Here is a 23,649-nt window from a genome sequence, read left to right as displayed (position 1 = left end):
ATTTCTCAGACACAGCGAGATCAGAGACGATATTTTACAAGGACACTGAAGACTGTGATTTGCCAGATTTCCTTACCGGAGGACCATGTGTTCTCCACACAGACCACTGTCTTTTAAGCAAGGATAGACCTTCTCTCTGAAAACCTGACAGTATACAAGTGGTTGACTACCTAATCTAAGACACCAAAAGATATCAAAGGAGACCAAAAAACTGGGTCTATAAATGTGGTTGTTACTTCTTCCTGTTCTTTTAATAAGGCGGGGTGTGTGAGAAGTCTAATAGAGCATGTTGACTGCTGTCCTTCCAACAGCATCCTTGCAACACAGCTCATTCCATTCAGTTTAGCCATTCCCATGTCTACCGTTTGCTTAACAACTCCATTTACTGCTCACACTTTTTAGTTTCTGGGTTTTGAGGTGAGGGGAAAGGAATCTTTGGAGATGTCCAAAATTCTTTCTCAAGTCAAATAATTCATTAGAAAGTATGTTTTATCTAAAAACTGTTTTCTTTTTTTTTTTTTTGACGGTAGTAGGGATATTTTGAGTAGCTTGTCCAAGGTTCTGCCAAAAGAAATCTCCTCTCTCTTCTTAACTTATCCGAATCCTACCCTCCAAAAGGATATGCCCAAGTCCAATAAAGGGAGCTCCTAAGAGGATGAGTGTTATATCTTCCATTTAAAAAAATTCCTCACGGTCTATAGTTCAATATCCTACAAATAACCAATATGCTACATATATGCAAGAAGTGAGTTGATTTACTGATTTTTTTTTAAATGTAACTTTTAAATTCTCAGTATTTTAAGTAATTATTCTGTCTATAATACTACTGTACTAGTACTATTATTAAAATATCATCATGCATCCTAATGTTCATTTTCACTAAATGTCTGAAAAGGCCCTGGGAACAGATTTAAACCCTGATGTGTGCTTTGGGAGCAGAATCAACTTTGGGGGATCAAGGCCAGTGAGCATTTGTGTAGGCTGGTTACATTTTGGGAAATATTTGCAAGGATGTATTGCAGAAATTGTAAGTGAACTTTTCAAAATATTTATCACCACAGTTAGAACTTTTACTAAAGTGTTTTTCTTTTTAGACACAGTCTTGTTTACAATGGCCATTTTAAAAGTTGCTAGTCTGAGCTTATAAAACAATATATTATAATGTCTTCCCATCAACTGTATTAAAAACACTTATCTTTGGGAAATGTTATAAAAAAATTTACTACAATGATAATTTAAATATTAAAGCAAATATAAAAAATGATATTGTGTGATAGCATACCAAAGGATTACAAACTCTTTGTGAGAGAGCATTTTAATTTCTGATAAAAACAAAATATAGTACAGTAACCACTAGTCACATATGACCTATGTAAATTTAAAGTAATTAAATTTAAATAAAATTTAAAATTCAGTTTCTCCATTGCACAAGCCAATTTCAAGTGCTCAACAGACACATGTGGCCACTGGTTACCATATTGGACAGTGCAGATAGAGAACATGTCCATCATCACAGAAAGTTCTATTGAATAATGATGGTCTTTGTTAGAGAGGCCACTACTGATGAACTGATGTGCATATATCAATTTGTTTCTATTGTCATTTTCTCTTTGGTATAGGAGGTTGAATTAAACCTATCAGATTTAAATGATTTTTCTGGAAAATCTATATTCTAATGCAAATATTTAAAACTGTGCCACAAGCACTGCAGTGTAGATTTTCTTTTTCCTCTCGCTATAGGGAGAATGGAATTTTTTTAAATTCCATTTCCTCAAGATAAGGAATTATAACATTAGCTAGTTTTCCCTTTCAATTTGCATTTTCTTTCTTTACAATGATCTATTCTAACCATGCACTGCTTCCGAGTTTACCCAGCAATTGCCACCAATTACCTTTATTTTGTGGAAAGGAATTCCTAGTTTAGAGGGCAGTACCTCAGGCCTCCACCTCCACACTTTTGAAGTTTGTAACTAGCATTAAAAAAAAAAACTCTCACAGCCTATCCAGGTCCTCCGACCAGGTGAAGGGTATGTCTAATTTAGCAGAGAAACTATGAGTGAGATCATCTCTGTCATTCATGCTTAGCAAGGAACCAGGCTGCAGAGCAAAGTCAGAAATACAACAGTAACAAAAGTAAATACAAATAATATGAAAAACTCCCAAACCACAGGGCTAAACCAGCTGCATTTAAATGCAACTCCTGAAAACCTTGATGAAAGTAATATGTCTGTGTTTAAAAGACTAGTTAAACCACATAGCTGATGCAAATGGTAAAAAAGATCTATAATTACATGAGTATACTTTTAAGTATTTCATTAAAAAGTAATCTATAATGAATAATCATTTAGCATTGAAAATAATTTGATTTTAAAAGTAGAAAGGTCAAATATGAAAAACATAATAAAGTCCAGGTAAAGAAATACTTGAGGGCTTCCCTGGTGGCGCAGTAGTTGAGAGTCCGCCTGCCGATGCAGGGGACACGGGTTCGTGCCCCGGTCCGGGAAGATCCCACATGCCATGGAGCGGCTAGGCCCGTGAGCCATGGCCGCTGAGCCTGCATGTCCAGAGCCTGTGGTCCGCAACGGGAGAGGCCACAACAGTAAGAGGCCCGTGTACCGCAAAAAAAAAAAAAAAAAGAAAGAAATACTTGAAAGAACAATCCAATTATTTTAGAAATGGATCTTTCTCCAGAATAGCACATTGTTTTGAAACTAAATTTCCATAGTAGATTCCATAGTTCCTGAAAATTAATTAGAGCCTTGAAATTAGCTACAGAAATGTACCTTAGCTTGGGGACAAAAAAAAAAAGAAAGAATGAATGAAAATAATATGCCAACCTCCCAAACCGTTCTGCTAACAGATTTTTGCATTTTGGAAATTACACTTGCTTTCAAGATTCTTTGGGTCATTTAAATACTTAACCTCATCTCTTTGCTCACTTGCTCATTCCCCAAGCAAGTCTAAAACCAAATAAATTGCTATAAATGTTTACCAACAAAATATTATTTTCCAAGTCATTTTTCTTAACTTTTGAAATTTAAAAGGTTTTATTACAATTAGGTAACTACTCCTGGCACAAGGCCTCTGAAACATTGTTTCTCAGACACTAATGGGTCTTGGAAAAGTTTGAAACTCTTAATTCATTAAGACTCTGAGTAGCTGTTTTGTACCTAAGAATGAGAATTGATGGAGAAGTTGGGACTAAACACATAATTTTCTCAAATATGAGGAAAACATAAGGGTTTTGTTATGATGCATGTAACAATCAAGAACCTGTTTCTTTTTAGCAAGCTCCTAAAAAGTACCTCCCATATAATTATTAAATAAAAACACTCACTTATTCAGTACTCAGCTAGCTTTTAAACCCTGAATAAGAGAAGTACAGTGAGAGAGGTACTTACATGGTTTCCTTGGATACTGGATGATGCCATTCAGGTCTATGTTTTTATCTGAAAGTGGTGCCCTGTGGAGAAATGAGGCTTGGTGAGTGGCTGTTTATACGTAGTAAGTAAATAAGAACTTTGTTTATTTTACAAAGCACTTTTGATTTTGACCCAGATTTCTTCTTCTCATCACACCCCACCCTGGTAAATGGCAATAAAAATATGGCAGAACAGGTACTTTGCACAACTCTTTTAAACACCACTTAAGAAACCATAATTAATAAAGCAAAAGCTCTGACTGCCATGGCTAAGCACATTACTCCTTGGGCTGCTTTCTATATCTTGACTACTATATTTATGTCAGATGTACCAATGAACACTGCCTGCCTTCTCTCTTTTCCTTCAAGAGGAATTGCTCTCAAAGCATCAATAAGGAAATTAATCTAAAAAATTCACATAAATGATAAATGTCCTTACCGTCATCACAGAGTAAGAGAACTCTAGCTTTAGCCCACTCCTAAACACCCAGGTTGCCACAGACATTAGCTGCCATTTTAAATGTCGTAGTGGGATCCCAGATTCCCAATCGTTTAAGTGCTATGAGCATACAATTTTGACATTCAGTCTCTCAGAACTACATGCTTTCTAATTTTGGTAGCATGATTAATCCCCCCTATGTGATGAGTTTTAACCTTCTGATATATCTTTGGATCAAAAAGAACAAATGAGCTACAGCAAAGAATGGCAAGTAACTTTAATGCTTAACACAATTTAATAACCTGAAATGAAGTAAATGTGTGTTATGTTTCCATTAAAAAGTTTCCAGCCACAATTAACTGAACAAAAACTCGTCTTCTTCCAAGATCATTCTTGGAAATGTAATTTTAAAGTCTGTGTGAAATAAGAAACTTACTTTTTACCATATGAAAGCAATCTCATTTTTCAGGAATGATTTTTGGATAGACTTCCGATTTGATATTTTCCATTTGAACTAGCAGCGAAGGGGCTAGTAAGGGGGGAGGAGAGGAAAGCAAGTCTGTGTTCTTTTGCCAGCACTGACAAAGGTCTGGTTGTCAGTGATACCTTTGCAGCTAAATTTACTCCAGAGTGACAGGAACAGGTGCACCTTGGCCTGCCAGACACTTGTGCACAGGGATCACGCATCTTACGGCTTGACGATCAAGGGGGGAAAGCCTGGGTCTTCATAGAAAAGGAGAGGAGGCAAAGGAAGCCCAAACTGGGGGTTTCTCTTCAAAGCCAGCTGGTCTGGCTTTATTCTACAGGAATTTTTTTACCTGTCAGAGTTTGGACAACAAAGCCCTCAGCAGGTGCTGACGGGTACAACTTCCTGGAGAAGCAGAAAGGCGCTGGTGAGTTTCAATTGCCAAAATATACTTTTTAATCTCTAAAAGTTGATTTTGTTATCTTGGAAGAGGCACTGCTGAGGTACCTACATTCAGAAAGCTGATGAGACCATTGGAATCAGAGCCAACTAACTCAACAGTGGGTTTTCCTGGTGTAGAAAGTAGGGCTGTTACCATTTGACAACTTTTTAGAGTGAAAAAAAAAAAGTTTTTTTAAAAGAAAATGCTTCATATTTTAAATGTTGGTCTCTTTCATTACTATCTTCAGTATCTGAAAGATGAAGAATTAATTATATATATGATACTAGACTATTCAAATAAATATACAAATATCATTTTATCTCCTTTTTATCTACTTCTGTCATAATCTACTCATTCTAAATAAAATGTTATTTTTCAATATTTCTCCAAGTAAAGATGTGAAATGGCACATGCTCTTTTCAAAAGTTTCATGGGCTAGAATTTTTTATGCATACATGTGACAGGAATATGATTAGAGAGAATATGAAATTAATTTTATTTTTAATACAATTTTAAAACATGTATTGCACAGAATATTTAATAATTAGAAGTGGCAACATTTTCTTGTTACAAAGAGTTTCTTCAGAGAAAAATTTTCAGAATAAACAATGAACACTACTAAAGCATGTTTTTACGTCATTGATTTCCAAAATTAGAACATTTATATAATTGGTATTTTTATTTTGTGAATTCAAAATTTTAGGCAAAAATATTTTTTTCAGAATAGGATTTCAATTAATGCAAAATATGGAAAAATGAGACCACATGTTAGGACATATTTTTAAAAAGTGATTCTATTTCAAGGACTCATTCTTTTAACTATGCTTCACAGCATTTCTCTACAAATTGTTGTATTATAGCAAATTGAAAACATTTAAGCAAGTAGGGAGCTTAAAGCTAGGGACTATACATAGTAAACATATGAAACCATTTTAATAACCAAAATCCATATTCACAAGTAACATGGACTAATGAATGTAAAGGATGCGCGGCATACATTGATCAAGAATGCTATAAATTATTATGCATAAAATCAATTTTCTTGGCTGTGGGGGGCAAAACTGGTGCTTAAGAAGAGAAACGTTCCTACCAATATAAATTAACACTATGAGGCAATTGTTTTATTCAGACAATCCCACAAATAATTTTCAATCTACATGCTTAACAAATTGTCGCATAGTGGGAAAATAATAAGATCTGATTTTTTTTAATGACCACTGTTATCTAAAACAATTTTCAGATCAATGATGACACAGATATGTCACAAATTTATATGTATCATACTCTTTCAGACTAACCTAATTGCTGTTTAAAATTATGAAATATTTGTGGTTTAAAAGTTACCAGAAATTATCCACCCCACCAAAAAAATCTAATATTTTTAAAACACAATCTTATCTACATTTTAATGAAACCATATTTTGAAACCTCAAAACTCAAATCTGATTTTCATTAAAATTATGACATGTAGAATATGGTTCAGAAGATTAAAGCATATTTTATTTTTTAAAAAGGAGTGTATTTATTGTGGTTTCCAACTGCTATTTTTATGTGATATTTTGTCATCTTCGTCATATTGATTCTGGCACCTGAGTAACCATGGCCACTGAAATTTTTAGATAACTTCATTAGTCTCTTAAAGAATGAATATGTATTCCATGCACTTCATAATTTTTTTTATTTACCTGGTCTGTTAAATACTATATTCTGAAAGAATCAAAGTACTCGATTTTAAAGATGACTAAGTGCTGTAAAACTGAACATACACTTTTAAGTCAACTTCGAAATTACATTTGTTAAGTTTTTGTGTGCAATACAATTGGCTATAATTATAAATACTGTTTGTCATTAACACTAAGTATAAATAATACAAAAGCTTCTTCCAAATTATTTTTTATGACTCTTGTGAATTAGTTAAGTGTGACTGAACCTATTAGAAACAATGTTAGGTATAGCCCAAATATTTCTAAATAACTAAAATTTATAATTTTAACCCTGCCCTAAATTGTTGGCTTAATCTAAAATTCTATGATATTTTCTTTTACTTATGAGAAAAAGCTTTAAATCCTAGTTTGACATGCAACTACATGTTTGTCCTTTCTGATAAACTTTCAACTTTCATGTCAGTAAAATACCTATGCCAACACCCGCAATGTATGGGAATGGTTTCTTTTAATAAGCCTTAGTTAGAAACTTGGCTTAAAGTTGCAATGACTAAAAGTTTAATTGTAAAACACATGCACTTTAAGCATTATTTGCAATACATCTTCATATCTTAAGGACAGCTTATAGTGGAGAAAAATTAATTATTCTCCCCTTTCAGAAAGACATTTGAAAACCATTTTGTTTACCTTGTATATTCATAGGGAAAATCTTGGTTCTCCCCGCAACTAACTTCAATAAATTTTATTCTGAATATCAATCTATTTAATTTCAGGACAAAGAAGTTTCCAGCTAAAATGGTTTACTTGTAAGTATTTAAAGAAACAAAAATATTTTGGCAGCTTTATATGTATCTCCTCATTGAGCAGCCACCTGACTGACAGCTGTCAACTGTCTGTGGGCCAAATGTAACCCAGTAAAGATAAAAATTACATATTACTCATCCCTGTTGATAATACCTGGTGCCAGTAGGTTTTCAAATAGGAATAACTAGACTGTAGATATAAAGAGGTAAAAGAGGAATCATTTTAACTGCCTACCATTCCTCCTTTGTCACTAACTTGTTTCCCCCTCTTTTTCTTATTTAACCCATTTCTCTCAATGTCCATATATCACACCTACAAAGAGTTAATTTCCTTAAGGAAACTTCCTATGTAAGTAACAAGTATGTGTCCATGAAAATACTGAGCAGCCAGGTAATGATGGCCACACATTTCTTTCCATCAAATCTCCTTTTAAGCTCATGGAATCTTTGAAAGAGTCTTTGAAGCTTTCAACTACTCGTTTTAAAGAAAATGAAACAGAAGCACAAAAATGATATTTACCCAAGGTCACCAACCTGAGGATGTAGATGCAGACTTGGAACTGTCTCACAACTTCAAGATTTTTTTTTCTGTTAGACTTAAAACATGTGGACTGTAAAACTATAAGTAAAAAAGAGCACATGGAAAATTAATGTGAGTTACATTTCTTTGGAGAACCATTTTCAGTTACCAAATTTAATACCTTAGTAGAGAGATACAATTTTATCAGAGCATATTAAAATGTCGTTTTAACAAAGAGCAAAAATACGTTAAACTATCTATGGTATAAATTCTTCTTTAGTTTCTCTTTACCATTTAAACTGATTTCCAAACTGAAAATATTTATGGTGCATATGAAGTAGCAGAAATAAAATATAATCAATGTCAGCATATATGTTTAGAAGATGAATGCAGAAATGAAAAGTCAGGTTGAAATTTTTTTATATATTAGGGGATAATTAAAAATACCAAATATACCAAAGTATAAGCATATGTATAATACTGAAGTGCAGAATATATTAAACCTTCACATAACTGGCTCAACAACTAACTAGCTTGTGTATGTATGTGTATTAATTACTAAACCTCTCTGGACCCCAGAGGCTTCATCAGCAAGTGTTTCCTAACAGCTAAGAAATTCTATAACTCAATAATCCTGTATTAATATATCTGATACTTATTCATATAATTATTAATTTTATTAATAAAAATTTATATTGCTATATTTTTTTGATACTGCTGCACAACACACTGATTCAAGGTCATGAAAATATATTCAAATTTTTTCTGACCCTTCAGAAAAGAAATTGTTTAGGAGATATCTACCACGTTCTGAATTTAAAGTAATTTACATTAACCCTGGGCTTTGGAGAAATATTTGCCTTTGAGAAGTGTTTTCTTAAAATCCAGACTTGGAAATGAATTTTTTTTAAAAGGAGTGGGGAGCTTAAAACATTGATATAGGATACGGGAAGAAAATGTGGGCAGGGTTTCCCTGCAAGGAATTCATCTAAAATAATCTCCAACAGCTCTATGATACCATTTAGCAACTAAATTATATATCTAAATTTACAAATGAATTTGCTTATTCTATTACATTTAGTCCAAATCAACATTAGTCATTAATCAGCAAACCATTTAACAATATGCAATAACAGTATGCAAATCAATTGCAAGCAAAATAATCAGTACAATAATATCCATTTCTAACAACTGGGAAAGACAGGGGTGTCATAGCAAAATATGCAAAATCACAAGACTTTCAAATAAATTCAGTCATCTCCCTGCATCTCAAAGGGGTGTTAGTGAAAGTGAATGACTTGTTCCTCATCTGCCTCTGAAGGATCATAAATGTTATCTCCTTAGAGCTGAAGGCTGCTGTCCAAAGAGCACCAGAGCAGAAGTAGGCAGCTAAACTGCAGTCTCTGTTTCACTACTTAAGTCATTTTGTAACTGGAAACAACTCATGTAACCTCTGTGAGGCTACTGAATAGATGAGACTCTTTGCTGGGCTGTGTGTAAATCATAGGAAAGGAAGTTTTAGTTATCCAATAGAAGGGGTTTCCTCTGCTGGGTGTGAAGTCCCAAAAGGATTCTAGGACATACTGGTGGGATTCTGCCTGCAACGGCATGCCCTGCCCTCTCCCTATTGCTGTAAGTAGCCCACCATGTCAGCATTCCAAATAATTAAAACACCGGTATTAACCTATGAAATCAGCAGGCAAAACAAAATCACTTTGTAATACACTACTGTCCGGCTGGCCATATTTTTCCCACTTGGGTAAATGCAACATGAAAGGTCTTAGCCTCAAAATGATATTATCACTCATAGCTTTGAACTTTTCAGTGTGTTCTGTAAGGCTGAGTTGACACAAAGGACTTAATGGTCATTTAATGTTTTCAGTTTTATGAAATGGGAGACTTTAAAATTTTTTTTATTGAAGTATAGTTGACTTACAATGTTGTGTTACAGGTGTACAGCAAAGTGATTCAGTTATACATACATATATATTCTTTTTCAGATTCTTTTCCATTATAAGTTATTACAAGATATTGAACATAGTTCCCTGTGCTATACAGTAGGGAGACTTTTTTTTAACCAAAAAAACATTCACTACACTCACTGCTGCAAGCCAGCATGTGAATATGTTTGTTCGCGTCAGAAAAACATTGGTACAAGAAACAGGCGTGGCAGAGAACCCCTAATCTGAAGTGTTATAAATATCTGGACCCAAGAGAGGTTAATGGAAGCAGCTGGGTATGGAGAGAGGTTAAAAGGCTGGGAATGTGGATCCCTGTGTTGCCTGGGATGCCTGTGCTGTAAAGACCCCTCATGCCTAGTAATTACTCGGCAGACAGAGGTAATTACAAGGACATAAGGAACATTGTATTGATTGAACGCCTCTTTCGTGAAAAGTCACATTTCTTAAGTGATCAAGAACAACGCTAGTCCTGGGTTTAGGGAATCTAGGCTCACAGCAGCTGGCAGTCACTGAAGCATGCACGCATTTGTAGGCCAGGAACCTCTGTTCCTGAATCCAAAGCTCATTTTACAGGTTTTGCCGAGATTCTGGAATCCAAGGAGCATATTCCACCCAAGAAAAGATAAGCACTACCCCTTAGATAAGTGAAGATGAAGAAGTGTACAGAAACTTAAGAGAATCAGGTCTTCACACTGCTTAATCAGTTTTCTAATTACCATGGGCAGAGTATATGTGACACGTCTTTTTTTGCTTGTTTATAATATGAACCAAGACAGGCAATAGAAAAATTTGTACCATTTTGAACTCTCATTCTTACTATTTTGAAAGACATTCACTAACTTAAAAGCTCCATAAAACTTGTTAAGATGAGTTGGGAGAACAGGAACGAATAATGGAGAAAAGGGAAGGTTATGGAATTAGGACTTCACAGATTTTACGCTTACCCCTACATTAAGGCAGTGGTTTGCAAACAAAATGTACATTAAGAGACAGCGGAGGAGCTAGTTAAAATGCAGGTTCCAGAGGTTGAGGCTCAGCGGGCCTGCCGTGGGGGCCAGAAATATGGGCACTCTGATAAACTGTTCTCTGTGCTCTATTGTTCAGTCCTCACTAGAGCCTTCTCTTCTTTAAGAGGGCAGTTCTGGTGCTCGCTTCGGCAGCACATATACTAAAACTGGAACGATACAGAGAAGGTTAGCATGGCCCCTGCGCAAGGATGACACACAAATTCGTGAAAGGTTCCATATTTGTAGGGAACAAAACTGAGTTATTTGTGGTGAGGTGGATGGACCTAGAGACTGTCATACAGAGTTGAAGTTAAGTCAGAAAGAGAAAAGCAAATACCGTATGCTAACACATATATATGGAATCTAAAAAAAAAAAAAAATGGTCATGAAGAACCTAGGGGCAAGATGGGAATAAAGATGCAGACCTACTAGAGAATGGACTTGAGGACACGGGGAGGGGGAAGGGGAAGCTGGGACAAAGTGAGAGAGTGGCATGGACATATATACACTACCAAACGTAAAATAGATAGCTAGTGGGAAGCAGCCGCATAGCACAGGGAGATCGGCTCGTTGCTTTGTGACCACCTAGAGGGGTGGGTTAGGGAGGGTGGGAAGGAGGGAGACGCAAGAGGGAAGAGATTTGGGGATATATGTATAGCTGATTCACTTTGTTATAAAGCAGAAACACACCGTTGTAAAGCAATTATACTCCAATAAAGATGCTAAAAAAAAAAAAAAGAGGTCAGTTCTGCTCTACAGTAGCAAGAAACTGGAACTTAGGTCCTGAAAGATCAAAGCGAACGTGTGGATACAGCTATAGATGTTACATGTCCACTGTTACTTACTGTCTGATATAACTGTGCTTAAGTAGTTTATTTATTTTACTTATTTGCATGTGGATTGGCAAATGATAAGGTTCACCCAATACTAGTGATAAGCCAAAAATCATTCTCAAGTTCTACTTAAGTTTCAGGCACTAGATACTATAGCTTGAAATCTGAAGAATGGCTTGAACTGACTCTTCAGGCAAGTCATGAAAAAACAGCACAGATAGTGCTTCTTTTAAGTATGCATGCATACACATTCAAGTTTTGGAATACTCAATTAGTCATCACTGACCTATGGAGTTTAAGAGGTTACAGCCTAGTGATAATGTAAGGAAACCACAGGCTTTAGTCTCCCATGTGCAAGTCATTTTTGTGGCCATAGTCTACACAAACTAGAGTCTCACAGCTACATAAGGTGAGGTGAGAATGTGTGGATGGATGAACACAAATCGTTCGCAAATACTAGATAAACAAGGCAAGCATGTGCTTTATTCACTGTGAGTTAACCACCATTGTAATCAAAGAGTAATTATAGTGATTAATAACAAAAATAATCATAGAAACTCTTCTATGACCATATTGTCTACAGTATACATCATCGATTGTTTAGAAGTAAGCTCCTTTGTTAGTGGTATTTTATTTGGAAGTGATTCAGAGAAATAGAAAAATATTATTAATGAAACCCTATGGTTGTGAAACAAAAAATGTAGCTTTCCAAAGCAATGAAAAAAAATCTGATTAATTGTTAATAACCAGTTGTGTCGGGGGTAGGGGGGCTTTGCTGAGTTTACAACCGAAAATAAAAGATTTACAGCTGAAAGGAAAGAGATGGAGCAGAAAAGATGAAGGAAAGATGAAAGAAGGGGAAGAGGAAGGAAATGGAAAGATGGGAGTAAATCTATTGATGAGCTATTTAACTATTTCTGAAGGGGTCAAAAGGAACAGAAAAACTGTAGAGTGTTTCTTATGCATCCCTCTTTAAGTAGTGTTCAAATTTACTTAGAATCATATTTCTTCATTTCTGAATAAAGTGATTCCATTCGATATGGATGCTCCATATTTACAGGTTTAATGCTATACAAGGTTGGAAAATATTTATGTGCCCCATCTTTGCACATAGCAAGATGCTTTATCAGTGATTTCACAGAGGAGATAAAGGGCAGAATGCATTTTCCCTCCAAGCTTGTATCTCTCCCCAGCCCCTCCAAATTCTTCCCTCATCCAGGTAGCAACACTATTCTCATCACAAGGTTCTTATACCCCCTTCAAGATGTTTCTGGAAGAATAATCACTAATTACACCTCTGTTGGCTTTTGGAGTGGGGACAGAAGGGAGTGCACACAGAGTGAGACCAAGTGACAACCCAGTAGGCTGTGGCCCATGGGACCTGCAGTAACTGTGTGCCTCCTATGCAAAGAGGGAACAGAAAAGGTGACCAGAACAACAGGTACTAAAGAGCACCAATTTTTTTTAAATAATAAGTGGACAATTTTTCAAGGATCAGGATATTTTGCTGATAGAGAACACGTTTTCCAATCCCAACCTTTTCAAAAACAATAAAATTTCTTCCTCAAGTAAGAGCCAGGCTTCCCACTGATTCGTACCCAGGACATACCTATGTCAGCAACTGAAATGGCAGCGGGCAGGAGGGAGCTGAGACATACTGAGAGTCTCCTCCCCAAAGCATCTCCTGACCAACACAGCAGGGAATTTGTGGAATCTGTGTAATCACAGATACTCCTTTGGATTATAAACTTTTTTTCAGAAAACTTTTGAAGAGAAGTTCATTGAAAGGAGTAACACGTTTCTACTGCATCACTAAGTAAATGGGGTTGGAGTGCCTGTCTCCTCTGGTAGAACACAGTCCAAGAGAATTCTGGAACGTAAAGAGACTTCTGAGGAAGGAAAGGACCTTGTGGGTCACGTCAGGGAAAGGCCATGCTCAATAAAGAGCTATTATTGATTTTAAGAATTGCTGCTGGGTGAGTAGAGCATGCCAGAGTGAAAGGAGGACAAGCTGAAGGTGAGTAGAGGGAAGATGGCGACACAAAGACAAGCCTCAGCAGCCTTACCACACAGATAATGTTGATTTGAAAGGACTTAAAAACTCAGATTTAATAGGAAGCCACTAATTTACATTTATGCTAAGTTTCCTTCAATTTAAGAGTAAGATTATGTAATCAATAAGCAATTTAGAAGATGTCTGATGCCTTATTCTGGGCAAATGGATATATAATTATTTTCATAAATCTGACAAAATCAAATATGAATACAAAAAAAAATTCTCTGAGAAGAATGTTATATGGAACACTGACGAGGATAATATAAATTGGTCACCCCAAAACATAAGACTTCTTGATATAATGTATATTGGTTTGATCAACATACTGTCTTAAATGTTTTACATTTATTTCAAATATGAAATGCTCTAATATGAAATAAAACTGCTTTGAAACATGAAAGCTGATAGAAAAGAAGTCAGCTTCTAAAATTTGTTAGATAACTGACATTGAGATGTTTTTCAAGAATATGTGATAGCCCTCGAAAATGAAATAGTATAATGATAGCTAACATTTATTGAGCATTTTCTACATGCCAAGCACTAAGCGGCTACACAAATACAATTTCATGTCCTTTTGTCAGCAAAATTATCATCCAGGGGAGGTTCTGCCACTTCCCCCATTTTACAATGAGGACATTTAGAAAATTAAGGTCAAACAGTTATTAAGCATCTGAGACTGGATTTTAACCCAGGGTCTCTGATTTACTCTTTCCTGTCTGTTGTACATTCTCTGGAAAGGTATTTCCCACAATGTTCATATAATGATGCACAACTTTTCATTAGTGAAACTGATTTTTTAAAAGGTGATCAGACCTTTCATGAGTGTTAGTCACTAAAATGTCTCCTTAAAGGCTACACCACATTCATATTAGGGACACCCTTGAAATTTCCCTTTTGTATCTGCGATTAGTGTCAATTTATGAGGCAGATATCAAATAATCTGCTGCTTTATAATCACATCATAGTTTCTAACAAGCACCTTGTTCATTACATTTGGTTTGGATTTAGTTTTAGCAACAAATTCATCCTTAATGATAATGATTTGCCAACAATCAGACTGTTAAGACTGCAGAGCAAATTCCTAAGTATATTTCTGTTGAGACTTAAATGCAAAGACGTCATTACTGAAATAAGCAAATAACCTCCTAAAGCATCTACCTTGAAGAGGATGACACACGGTTAGACACATATTTGTGAAATATTTTCTGGTGGGGAAAAAAATATCGATTATATCATCTCCTGCTCTCATCATGCCTGTAAGTGAGCAAAGTTTATTATGAGTATAATGAATCAGTATAGCATTGTAGCTAAAGGCATCTATTGGAAACAAAGCAACATAGTTTCACATCCTTTGGCACTTAAGAGCTATGTGACCTGGGGCAGGTAATGTTACCTCTCTTAAGTTTTCGTTTTAAACCTATATAAAATGGAGAGAACAGTACCTTCTAAAAGGTTGTTGTTTAGATAAAAAGAAATAAAGCTTATAAAGCAGTTAATACAGTATTAATCCAACACTGATAAGTAGTGAGTGGCCATTAAATATTACGCACTCTGAACTTACTTATTTCAACCCACATTCTAATAAGATAGTGTTATTTTCGCACATATACTGCAAATATATCTATATTAATAATATGAATATTATTTATATAGAAATATTTAGCTACAATTTATTTTAAAAACCCTCTATAAGAAATCAGACCTCTTGGGGCTTCCCTGGTGGCGCAGTGGTTGAGAGTCCGCCTGCTGATTCAGGGGACGCGGGTTCGTGCCCCGGTCCGGGAGGATCCCACATGTCGCGGAGCGGCTCGGCCCGTGAGCCATGGCCGCTGAGCCTGCGCGTCCGGAGCCTGTGCTCCGCAACGGGAGAGGCCACAACAGTGAGAGGCCCGCGTACCGCAAAAAAAAAAAAAAAAAAAACAAAAAAAAAAAACAAAAAAAAGAAATCAGACCTCTTTGGTTTGGGTCTTTGACCCAATGAACTAATGTCCACTGGTAAAACAAACTGGTTTTAATCACTGACTTAAATTTTAAAGTTTTATGGCATTTTACTTTTAGTTCTCATCATATTCCAAAATAATGTAGAGAGACTTTATCCCAAATAATGAAAATTAATTCTCTCTCTACCTAGTAAATTAGAATATAGATATAATTATTTATCTCCTTGTTTTTAAATCTAGTGAGTATTGGAAGCATATAAATCTATGCGTGATCTTGCCTTTTTGAAAAAATACAATTTTATATTGTTTTGCTTGGTTTAAAATTTTAGCTTATAAATGAAATATTTTAGAAATAATTTTTAAGTTCTCAGCTAAGTAAAAAACCATCATTTGGAAAATCACCTAGAGAGAGGAAACAAGGTAATGCGGTAGCTTTATTTTCTCCTTTCAAGAATCTTTTGTCTTAACTTGGTGTTCTTAGTGAGGAGAGCTAACATGAACACCACATCTAAAAGGCTTATTAACGATCTTTGAGTCTGTTTTTTTCCTGTAGTGCATATTTATACCTATCATGACATCAATAGGAATCATACACATCCCAAGTGGGACTTTATTAAATAAACAAAAAAAATGCAAAATGCCATGGTTTCTGTTTTTCAAGAAGTGGCAAACAGTCTCCTAGACATAGCTGTAAAGATGATTATGTGTCCAACACAGAACTACTTCTAGTAGTTCCCCCCTTCCCAGCAGGCCTCTGCTGAGCCCCGTTGCCATAGATGGCCATCAGACATTTGGAATGACATCAGGAGATAATCTGAGCAAGCTCTGCCCTAAAGAATTCAAGCTAGCAGGAGACCAAAGATATCAATGTCTTCTTGGCTGACAACAGCATAAAAAGGTCAACCAGGGTGAAAAGAGGATGGACGTGGAGTTTCCAGCGCCTTTTCAACAACCAAGCAGCTAACAAGTATAAGGAAGCATACCTCAGGAAAACAAATAAATAAATAAAGACAAAGGAAGCCCAAAAGTATCCTAGAGGCACCATTCCTGTGAAAGGGAAATAAGGCAACCTAGAGCCACTGAGTCAGGAAATTTTAGGATTAAAGAGCTCTCTATCTCTTGAAGGTAAAACTCACAAACAGATCTCATCCAGAACTAATCCCCACCTCTCTTACAACCTACTTCTCCAACTTTTTCTACTGTGACAGCCCAGTATGGGTGAAGATGGAACTTAATGGTGGAGAAGTAGAAATCCTTTGCAGGAGAATAAGAATGGCTAACTTTTACTGCAGTTTACCACTTTCCTAGCTCTGTGCTTCACACTGAATAGCTCATTGAATCCTCATAACAAAGTTTTGAGGGTAGGCACTTTATGTTCCACATTTTATCCATGAGGAAACTGAGGCCAAAGGGAAGTTCAGTAAGTTGTGCATAACCATACAGTTACCACGGGATAGACCCAACTGGCTTTTGATCACATAGATTCTCCCTAGTCAGACTAGCTTTTCATTAGTCAGCCATGGAGAGGTTGAGGTTTCTAGCACACTGCAAGCACTTGAAGAATTTAAAAGATTTTCTCTTAGGCTATCAGATTTCAGGGAAAATGGGAAGAATGCTTTCTACCATGAACCACATGCAAATGGTAAATTTGTAAGAGAAATAAGACATTAATTCAAATATGCATCAGCTCAGGAGAAATTCAAGCTTTAAAAAACATTTTCTTGTTATTTTTAAAAATTATTTATCATTCATGAGTACTCTTATCTGAACACTTAGGGGTCCTTCACTAAGGGTTAACTTAAAAGCTAATTACCATAAATGGCCAGAATTAATACCAACATTTCACCCCAAAATAGCAAGAAGAAATATAGGGGATAATCATGGCAAAACCAACCAACCAACCAAAGCATTGAAGTTAGAAAGTTTGTGCTTTGCCTCTAAATCTGTATAATGTCTTCTGTTGTCTTTCATGTCTCAAATAGTGTAATTTGTAATTAAGTTTTGTTCATGTTATAAACCTTTCCAGTCAAATGCCACCCTAGTGATATCAGTCTAAGACATAATCAATATGTCTGATAACACCTTCATCGAATTTGAGGAAGATTATGCTTTGCTAACAATTCTCACCTTATGTAACACCTTTCCTCCCTGCCCTTAAGAGTGCTTTCAGCTGTAACTTTAAAAGGATAATTCCATTTCCTCAGAATTTTTTAAATAGAAGTAAGTACAATATTATACCAATTAGTCTCTTTAAAAAGGCATTATACAAATCCAGGACACTACCAATAATAAATTTTTAGTTTGGGAGATAGCATCATTCCCCATACACCTTATTCTTTATTAAATGGAATTTCTTCCTGGAAGAATACTTAGAAATATTTTTCTCTTGTAAAAGGGAACTGTTGTCTAAAATCTTCTGTCAGGTCACCTTTCTGTAGAGTTAATTTGCTTCACTAACCCCAGGCAACTGCCCTGGGCTGGCACAAAGTGTACTATACCCTGTCAGGTGACCTTATCTCCTTTCCAAATTGATGTCATGATTTGGGGGCACATCTCTTAACTTCCCTTCCTTGTAAAAAATTAGTTACTGCATTAAGTGTTCCCTAAGACCTCTTTCAGCAGGAAGATACCGAAATTCTGACTTTACAACTTTTCACACTAGTGCCAAGAAATACAAATGCCAAGAGTGTCCTAAAATTTACTGGTATCATAAAGCAGGTTCTTTCTTTTTTAAACCATATTCATTTGAAATTCTATAGCAGCACATGCCAACAGAACTCTACGTAATGACGGAAACGTTAAAATCGGGCAGTCAAATTAGGTAGCCACTAGCCGCCTGTGGCTATTGAGCTCCTGAAATGTGACTAGTGTATCTGAGGAACTGATTTTAAATTTTATTTAAGTTTATTTAACTCAAAGAACCACAATGTGGCCGGGGCTGCCATATTGGTAGCAGCTTATAGCTTCAAGAACATGACAAGATAAACATTCTACATCTTTAATTTATTCAGCCAGGTACAGCACTATGCCTTTGGAGCACTAATCTTCCCAGAGCTCCAAAGACAGAAACACAGCACAGGCATTTCCACTTCGTGCTGATAAATTTAGCAAGAGATCCCCGTACTGTTCTCACGTGCAAACCAATAAAGAGAGATGGAAGAGGAAAGGAAATTTAGGGGATTTTTTGTGTTTTCTCCCTCATATCCCATTTCTCCTTGTAGTTTGTGGCCTTTCTCTAGCCAAGATGCGTACATATCCACTGAGGGAGCTTCACTGTTAGAGCCAACGGTTGGTTGCTGGTTTTTTAAAACAGTCCTATGGACCCCCCGAGAGCTTGGGCTAATAAATCAAGCTCGTGGACCCCCGTCCTTTCCTCCCCGTGTGCCAGGTGAGAAAGCAGGCTGGCTGGCGCTGGACCCGGGCGGCGGCCCGACCTGCGCGCACCACCCCCTCGCTCTCCCAGGCTTGCGAAGCGCTGCGGCGGAGCGCTCGGGCCGCCTGTGCCGCCGGGCGCCGACAGCGTGCCAGCGCTTTGTGCACGTGCGTGGGTGGGCTCACTCTGTGCGTGGCTCGGCGCTTGCGCCCAGAGTTGCGGGGTCGTCTTTCGCCAACCGAGGGTAAATATCCTCCAGGTCCCCCCACCAGACCAGTAGGGCACCTCCCCTGACGCCGCCACCGCCCGTTTCCAAAACCCACCCACCACCGTTGCGTCCTCCTCCGTTCCCGGGAGCCCGCCACGCGGCCTCCTCGCCAAGCCACCGGCCGTTTGCCTCCCCCGCCAACCCGCTCCCAAGCGGTGACTTCCCCGCTCTAGACGCCACCCGGTGCACGCCCCGCCGAGGCAGCTCGGCCTCCTCTCCGCGCGCCCAGGCCCAGCAGGCCCCCAGAAGGGCCAGAGCCCGCTTCCTCCTCGCCTGGGGCGCTCGCACGTGGCGCACTCACCCCCTACCAGCTGCCTCCGAGCTCTAGACACGCTCCCGGGAGGGAGCCCCCGCTCAGCTCCGTCCGCGCGGGGAAAAGTGGGTGGGGGTAAGTGGAGACCGACACAGAAAGGAGGGTATAGGTGGTGAGAGCGGTGTTAGAGGGGAGGACCGGCAATAATTGGCTGGCTTTGCGGCTGCTGCGCCTCTGCTGAACGCCTAGCCAGCGAGGATTCACTTTCCACACAAATCAACCTGAGGGACTGCTGCTGCCCGCAGTCAATAACTCAGCGGACTGAGCTGCTGAAACTAGAGGCGTCCCCGGTCTGGGTCTTTAAAAGGGGCTGTCCGGACTGAATCCCAGCCTTGTTCTTCCCAGACAAAGGAGTGGGCGCCAAAATGCAGGGCGGTATTTTTAACCCCCATGCCTACCCCGATCCCATGTAAAGATCTTTTGAAATTAAAGGGCACACACATAGAGGTATCTAGAAAAAACAGTTAAAAGGGGAAGTGTGAAAATCCTTTCTTTGAATTGAAGGGTTCTGTGATATTTCAAGAAATGGGTTAGAATCAATGTTCTGAAGAACATTTAACAATTTTGTAAATAAAAGGTAAAGTCTATTAAATTTAGCCATGCATATGGATACTTTTTAATGAACTACACATTCGCAAGAAAATTAGTGATCAAGCCTTATTTGGGCATATACTGATCCAGGAAAAGGAAGAAATGTAATTTGTAGTGGCATTTTAAAAAGCTTTAATGTAGCTTTCAGACATTATTTCATGAAGATTGCATTTCTGTAAGGTGAAAAGGCCCTGGGAGATGTGTATTATGATTCCTGCTTAATAGACTGTAAAACCAAGCAGAGCTGGGAGAATGGTAATTCACCAGGTCACCTAGTACTGACTACCAAGTTGAGACTAACTCACTGTGGGCCTGAGTCTAAAAGACTAAACTCACCTAACACCCCTAAAATAAAAGTGGCCAAAATTCTTCATTTCTCCTTGACTGTGAAGCAACTTAAAAATAAACTTAAGAATATCAACCCAAATATAGAGGCTTTGTAAGTCTTAATGACTCTTGACTATGAAAAGTCTTCTTGCTAATACAAATTGGAAAATGGTTATTGACCTTCATGGTCTGATATGTCTCAAGGTTGGGAGGACTAGACCATTCTGAAACCAAGGAAAAGTCCATTTGTGTGTTCAAAGCCATTGAAAGCTGGCTTCAAACGGAGACTAGAACACGAGAGCCCTTGTCTGTACTCAGTACAGTTAAACACTCCTTGGAAGGATCAGGTATTATTGGTAATAGAATTCATTAAGTGTACTGAATTCACATCCTTAATCCCAAAGTATTAAAATTGGCTTTTAAGCATATAAAAAAGCCCTTTCAGCAACTTTAGTTGCAACTTCAGTATCCCAACTAGACAAATTTTGTTAGCTTGAAATATGATGGATTTGACTTTCTTCCTTGTAATTCTTCATCAGATATTAAAATATACAAAAATAAAGATAAATATAGGATCTTTAGATATGAGATAAAGGATATGATTAAACCTTGGCTTGGAATAACAAATCCTTTTTATATTGCAGATTCTCAATCACAAGCAGTCCATATGGTGTATACTGTGCATGGACTGAGGCCGTACCTAAAGAATTTTTGAAATTTAACTATTTGGCACTATTTATATTACAGGTTATAGGTATTATCACAATTAATGATCATTTTAATTATTTTATATTCAATACACGTTCATTCGGTTTAAAATTAGAATTAACATTAATGTTAGTTCAGATTAGAAGTTTTAGAAATAAATTAATCTGAATGTATTTTGGTATCAACATTCTTTAAAAAAATTTTTTTTAACTATTTACCTTGTACTTATGCATTTTAAGGTGCCAAAGAAGAGTTGCAAACTGTGAAGTAACTTCTATGAAGAGATGAAGTGAAGAATGGAAGGCAAATGACTGTATGTGTACGTGGTAAGTGCTTCACATTTGTTATCATCCATCACAAAGTTAATTCATAAAGGTAAAACTGCCACAAACTCTTTGTCATTAAGTACTTATAATGTTAACATGTATAAAAGTGATAGAGTCTTGCATAACCATTAGGTGACTTATCATATAGCAATACTATACCATTTTGCTTAAAGCTCTCATGCCACCTTTCAGGGCATACCTTTGCAAGTCTGTTTTACAATTAATCCATTTCAGGGGAAGTTTTGTATGTCATCTCTACTGTAACTATAAAAAGATATAACATTTTTTTATGCTCTTGGAATTTGTATCTTACTATTTTTTATATCTGAACTTATATGTTCAGTTGTCATGTTTGTGTTGAAAGTATTCTGGCTGAAGAACAGATACTATACAGTTGAATAATATTGAGGGGTAGATTAATCTATAGACTTTCTTCATTTTAGGGTGGGTTGCTGTGGCAACCGCCCCAGCTTACTTCAGAATAATTTTTTAAAGCTCACTTCAAGAGCTACACCCAGCGTGGGCCAAGCTTAAAAGCAGGCAGACCCAGAGCACAGGTAGACTGCTGATTTAATGTAGGGAAGTAGTAAGAAGTGGAGGGTGGAGTAAGATGATATGCAACCCTGAACAGAAATTAGAAATGAGCTTTCCCTAGAGTTAAATCCTGAGTCATGCTCTCTGTAACTTCTGTGGCACTTTAGTTAAATATATTGCTAAACGATTCTTTGGGGGGAAAAAACAAGTTAATATGTATTTACATGTTTAATAAAGCACTTATGATACTTATTTAATGAAGGAAATATTTGGTGATTGGGAAGAAAAAAAGCTGGTTTAAATAGTACATCAGTCCCAGACATCATTTTCTCTTACAGGAAGTGTCACCTTTTATTTAACAGGGTAGGCCACTAGCTTCCAATTGGCTTAAAGGGTATAAGAATTTTCTACTTTCCAATCATAGGACTGGAATAGATTGGAGAAATCATTTAACGCGTAAGCAAACTGAAGCCCAGAAAGGACACGCTCGTTAGTTGGGCACAAATCTTGAACCAGAGAATCCAGGCCTCCTAACACCTAGTACATGCTTCTCCCGACACCAGAAAATACTCTCATCCTAGCCAAGTACCATTTGGTGGCCAGGATCAGGATGATTTTGGTTTAAAAAAAAAAAAAAATGCAGAAGTATTTAAAGATGAACACAAAGCATGTCTTGGATTAACCACTTTGTGGATTACCAGTGAATAATTTTAAGTCTCAGGCGGTTTTCTTCTATTGTATATTTCTGCACACTTCTGTTCCACTTCAACTATAAAGGCTCATGGGAGGGAAACAAATGCTAATATTAACTTAGGTCACACATAATTAAGAAGCTAAATCTGCTGAGGGGAATATCTTATATTTTAAAAGGCCAACTGTGATATAATCCAGATCTAAATTGTTTTCAAACTATCCACAATGTGGGGTTATACATACATTTGAATGCTTGTATTATCATTGATAGTTATGGGTTTGTTATAATGTTTATTATTAAATAATTCTTAAAAATGTTAAAAGGTAAAACAGTTTTCTTTTTGAAGGAAAATAAAACTAAAGAGTACTGTGGTGAGAGTCATGTATTGCCTATGTCTTATTTGCTCATGTAAAATAAGCTGTTACAATTCATTATGTTAATTTCAGACATTATGGCAATAAACAAATGTTCCTACAAACAATTTGCTTTGTCAGGACGTTTGTGAATCTCGAAAAATTAACTTCCACCCTGTATAGACGTATCTTAGTATTCAAAATGTCAATGCACCTTTAAATTTTTGGATTTTTTCTTGAAGTTGTACCTTAAATGAAAACCTGATACAGATTATCTCTGCCATATTATTGAAATGAATTCATGGTAGTAGCAAACTCACCAGATGAAAAGCAAACAGGCAAGCAAATATATTGTAGATACTAATCTGCAAGAAATAATAGTGTTTCAGATAGTTTTTGCTTTGTGACAGTTTGCCATGCTCTCCTATAACAATGGCAAAAGATTCATCGATTCTGGGCTGATAGTCACAATGGAGATGAGCCAGAAGCCTGAAGATTATTCAGATCTAGTTGTACTTGCCTGTAAAATCAACCTTCCCCTTTCAAGTGAAGCCTTGGGGCAGACACCTAAATGTTGAGCCCACTCTTCTGAGAAAAGCTACTCAGATCA

General features: G+C 36.9%; 1 protein-coding gene, 1 long non-coding RNA gene and 1 other non-coding gene across 5 annotated transcripts in view; 2 read left to right on the top strand and 1 right to left on the bottom strand.

Annotated features, from left to right (window-relative positions):
• Nucleotides 1-19,726, bottom strand: part of LOC115847545 (uncharacterized) — a 390,948-nt gene extending 371,222 nt beyond the window's left edge. For 2 of the 3 annotated variants that reach the window (XR_004037401.2, XR_009563414.1), the window contains exons 1-3: nt 19,495-19,726; nt 7,756-7,854; nt 3,402-3,463 (exon numbers count right to left, since the gene is read on the bottom strand). This is a non-coding gene — a long non-coding RNA (uncharacterized lncRNA). The remainder of the gene's footprint in view (nt 1-3,401; nt 3,464-7,755; nt 7,855-19,494) is intronic. The other variant, XR_009563413.1, reaches the window with a different exon arrangement.
• LOC115848521 (U6 spliceosomal RNA) lies at nt 10,861-10,967 on the top strand. The gene has a single exon (XR_004037730.1). It is a non-coding gene; the product is annotated as a U6 spliceosomal RNA (small nuclear RNA).
• Nucleotides 19,727-21,371: 1,645 nt separating the features above from the next.
• MEF2C (myocyte enhancer factor 2C) overlaps nt 21,372-23,649 on the top strand; it is a 152,878-nt gene continuing 150,600 nt past the window's right edge. Inside the window, exon 1 of the mRNA XM_060295997.1 lies at nt 21,372-21,458. The gene's annotated coding sequence lies outside the window, so the exon portion shown is untranslated. The remainder of the gene's footprint in view (nt 21,459-23,649) is intronic.

Source organism: Globicephala melas, chromosome 3, assembly GCF_963455315.2.
Source record: "Globicephala melas chromosome 3, mGloMel1.2, whole genome shotgun sequence".
In the NCBI taxonomy this organism is placed as follows: Eukaryota; Metazoa; Chordata; class Mammalia; order Artiodactyla; family Delphinidae; genus Globicephala; species Globicephala melas.
This window is presented reverse-complemented; position numbering and strand designations above follow the sequence as displayed.